At 38.4% G+C, this 4,588-nt stretch overlaps 1 long non-coding RNA gene across 2 annotated transcripts; it reads left to right on the forward strand.

The window, feature by feature from the left end:
* Nucleotides 1-545: 545 nt before the first annotated feature.
* On the forward strand, nt 546-3,542 carry LOC118147834 (uncharacterized). 2 transcript variants are annotated; one of them, XR_013527266.1, is made up of 3 exons: nt 546-1,047; nt 2,001-2,288; nt 3,331-3,542. It is a non-coding gene; the product is annotated as an uncharacterized LOC118147834 (long non-coding RNA). The 2 variants fall into 2 exon arrangements; XR_004734454.3 differs by having other exon boundaries at nt 546-713.
* Nucleotides 3,543-4,588: the final 1,046 nt, after the last annotated feature.

The following is a 4,588-nucleotide window of genomic DNA, read 5'->3' on the forward strand; positions in this document are numbered from 1 at the left end:
AGAAGAAACTCATTCGAGGCAGCTCGTACCAATGTCTTCTTTCAACATTATGCAACTGAAAGAAAAGTGCATCTAATGTCCTTCAGGTAGGAGCTATCTTTCAAGGTAAGCAAATTGCTCTAGTTGACAACATAAAGCTTGAAGAGTGCCAGCTAAATGTAGAGGGATGATAGAAAATCATAATCTTGCAATTCCTAATGAGAACGTAGATCCAGGCAAGGACTGTTAACATGTGCTTGGGGACATTAGGGGAGTGGTTGATGGGACTTGGACATCTGTATGGTGCCAAAGTAACAATATGATGATGTGATTCTGGTCTTTAGGAGAAAAACGGAATTGCACAATCAAACTCAGTTCTGGCTGCTTTGGCTTCTAGTGAGAAAAGTATCATGAGACTCATCTAAAGGCTGATCCTGGTATCAGGAGTAGTGGGACAACCAGTTAGTTATTCATATCTCCTGGGGTCATGAATTCTGATGTCACAGTATCACCTGTGATGCAGTCTAGCCAAAGATGTTTAACTTGGGTCTAATCAACATGTAGATGTAACTTCCAGGAAATACAAAGGAGAGAGAAACAAGATAAATGACACCGCTGGCAAGCATGGTGGGATCTCTATAGGCCACTGGCCAAGCGGCTGCAATAAGAAGCTACCCACGAAGACACTGGCGGCTGGATTAAAAGATGGAGAGAGAACAACAGCTAGGTGCAATGTATGGTCAAGGACTTGTTCCTGGTTTGGACAAAGAAGCTGGGAAGGATGTTTAGGGAAACATTTGGTGAATCTGAATAATAAATGGCTATTAAATGATCTTAAAGAATGATTATTAATTTTAGGTGTGATAGAGTTTTTCTTGTTAAGCAGGAAAGTGTCCTTTTTTAAAGAAATGCATTTTGAGATAGTTTTGTGGGCAATGTCATGCGTGATATGTCTAACAGAACACAATGCTGGACATCATGTGTGAGACAGATTGTGATGTTCAAGCCCCCTGTGGAAAGGTTGAACGAAGTAGACATTTAACCAACACACTTTTCAGAGACTAGCAGGTAATGTGTAATTACAAATTACTATAAAATTAATATAAAATGTCATGAAACATTTTCCAAAGATTAAATTCTGAGAGTAAAAAATTTAAAAAGAGTAGCCTATTTAGTTCAAAATAATGAGGAAGGCGTTATCATAGGAAGATAACAAAATTTTAAGATGTGATACATGATTTAATTTTAATATTGCTACTAGAACCTAATTTCCACTTGTCATAATGAATAATTTTTAAAACTTTTCTTCACTTATTGCTACTCAAAATCTTTACTGACTAGTAAAAATCTTTCAACCACAGGGCAACTGTTATAAATTATGGTATGTCCATATCTCAAATATTATGAAGTCATTAATGATTAAGATGTGGATTTAATATTTGGTTAATATTTAATGACATGAAAACATGTTTATGGCAATGTTCAGTGCAGGATATGCAACTTTATTATAATATAGTCCTAATTTTATGTATTAATAAGTATCAATGATTTAGCCCCCAGATTATTGCCAAAAGAGAGATAAAGAGGTACCATTTAATGTAGTCCTAATATCATTAATTATTAAAAGAAAATATAAGAGAGAAAAAAACACACATGAGGAGAGTAAAAATCTGTTTAGCTGACCAAGTATGGGTTTCATTATTGTCTGTTTTAAAAAAGGGAGTGGGTTTTCTCACCACACTCAGCCAATGTGGTAAATTTTCTGATATGTTAAAAAGAGACTCACAATTTTACTCATTTCCAAAGCTGAAAGGTGAAGAGTTGAAGCCCTTTTGCCCTTCTCAGAATGACTACACTTAAAGTGAGCTTCCTCACCACCAAGTACAAGAATAAATGGTGGGCCTTGAAAGGCAATTCTGCTCTGAGGAATGTGAGGCAAGCATAAACCTAGTGTGACGGCAGAGCTGTCACACCTTGTAGCCATCCATTACATTTCCTCTGACTGTTCTTTCACTCTCCAGAAAGGTAACCACGCCTGTGCAGCTCCCAGGAGATCCAGATCCACCGAAAGAAGTGCAATCCTTCCTGACAGGCAGCCTTTCGTGCAGAGAAGAAGGAGCTTCTCCAATGGTCACATGAATAGAAAATGTTGAAGAGACCTGCCTCTTTCAGAGGAAGGGTAAATAGAATTCCAACCACGTTGAAAAACACCTCTCCCCCTGCTTATTGAAGAAGGATACTCAGCAACAATTCAAAAGACTGAGGTCTACATGTACTGATGAAGAATGACCTTCAAGCTTCATTATTCAGTGAGTGAAGCCAGAGTTACAACAACAGAGCTCACAGAATCTCACACACACATACATGCTTCCACATGCAAACACGTGCATGTGGACACACATGCACACACTCTAGCAAAGAAAAGATGAACACACACCAAACTTTTAGTGATAAATATGTATGAGGAACTAGGAAAGGAATGGAATAAAAGGGAATGTTCACTTTTCTTACTCTATATATTTCTGAAGCTTTTGGATTTTCTTTTTACAACAGAAGGTATTCATTTATTTCTCATGTAATTTTAAAAGAGAGGGAATGATGAATTCATCACTCCTGGTAGAAGTGTATACAGTCATTCAAAAACAGTTTGACAGTTCCTCAAAAAATTAAACAGAGATTTATCACATGACCCAGCCATTTCACTCCTAGGTGTTTACCCAAGAAAGAAAAAAATATATGTTCATATAAATACTTGAGCATGTATAACAGCATTTTCTGTAATAACCAAAAATCAGAGGCAACCAAAATGTCTACAAACCAATGAATGGATAACAAACTGGTATAGGCCACATAATTGAATACTATTCCACAGTAATAGGGAACAACTATTGGTACACACAACAACGTGAATACATCTCAAAATGATGCTGAGTGAAAGAAGCCAGACAAAAGAGTATTTTTTAGGTATTTCAATTCTAGAAATAAAATTCTAGAAATGCAAACCAAACTATAGTGACAGAAAGCAGATCAGTGGTTGAATGTGGTGAGGAGAGGGGGAGGTGGGAGGAAGGAATAACAGTGGGTTCAAGGTCACTTTTGGGGTGATAGATATGTCCAGTGCCTTCATTGTAGTAATGATGTCTCCCGTGTGTACTTAGCAAGATTTATCCAATTGCATACTTTAAACGTGTAGTTTATTGTGTGCTAAATCATAACTCAGCAAATCTATAAAAAAGTAATACATGCTTAATATAGAATATTTTGAAATAACATAAACATGAAGACAAAAAAATTAAAAACCCCTACTATTTGAAAAGAAAACTGTTAACATTTTGGGGCTTCTTCTCCCAGGAAAGCTTCATGTCCACCATGCTGTCAGCTCTATGAGGGCAAGCCTGCCTGATTCAACAGCTGTGTTCACAGAATTATGGCTGGAAAAGCAAATGTGGGATAACTAAGTTTGGATAAATAAATGAATGTGTAAAATACCCTACCCTCTTCATTTCATATATTATGAGGGCTTTTTCAGCCACCAAAAGTTCTTTGAAAATATACGAGTGACTTCATACCCTTCCACTGTCTGGATCTACAGTAATTGGTTTTAGACTTGGGTTGTTTAGAGTCTTCCAATATAACCAATAGTTCTGTAATATTCAGCTTTGTGTATACCACAGAAGACTTGTATTCACCATGGGGGCTATTCCACAATATTTAATGGATCCAATTAGGTAGGTTAACAATTTGGTTGGCCGGTTGAGGTGGCTCACGCCTGTAATCCCAGCACTTTGGGAGGCTGAGGCTGGTGAATCACAAGCTCAGGAGTTCAAGACCAGACTGGCCAACATGGTGAAACCCCGTCTCTACTAAAAAATACAAAAATTGGCTGGGCTTGGTGTTGGGTGCCTGTAATCCCAGCTACTTGGGAGGCTGAGGTAGGAGAATTGCTTGAACTGGGACCCAGGAGGCAGAGGTTGCAGTGAGCCAAGATTGTGCCACTGCACTCCAGCCTGGGCTAACAGAGCTAGACTCCATCTCATTAAAAAACAAACAAACAAAAACAAAAACAAAAAAATTCGGTTTTACACCGTGCAGCTAAAAATAAGATAGCTGTGGCTGGGTGAAGTGGCTCTCGCCTGTAATCCCAGCAGTTTGGGAGGCTGAGGTAGGCGGATCACTTGAGTTCAGGAGTTTGAGAATAGCCTGGCCAACATGGCAAACCCCATCTTTACTAAAAATAAAAAAATTACCATGTAGTGGTACATGCCTGTAATCCCAGCTATTTAGGAGGCTGAAGCAGGAGAATCACTTGAACCTGGGAGGCGGAGGTTGCAGTGAGCTGAGATTGCCCCACTGCACTCCAGCCTGGGTGACAGAGCAAGACTCAATCTCAAAAAAACCCCAAAAGATAGTTACAATTTTTATCTTTTAAATTCATGTATTAATTGCCTTCGCTTTGTTTCAGTTTCCCCTTTGGTAAAATGGGAGGAATATCTTCCTCCCAAGGTGTTGTTAAAATTTTAAAATGTGGTGTAAAAACTGCTTATGACAATGCTAGGCAGAGAAAACTTGTAATGATGTGCCCTTCTGGGCCATTCTTGTGCCAGAACTG

Source organism: Callithrix jacchus, chromosome 15, assembly GCF_049354715.1.
Source record: "Callithrix jacchus isolate 240 chromosome 15, calJac240_pri, whole genome shotgun sequence".
NCBI lineage: Eukaryota > Metazoa > Chordata > Mammalia > Primates > Cebidae > Callithrix > Callithrix jacchus.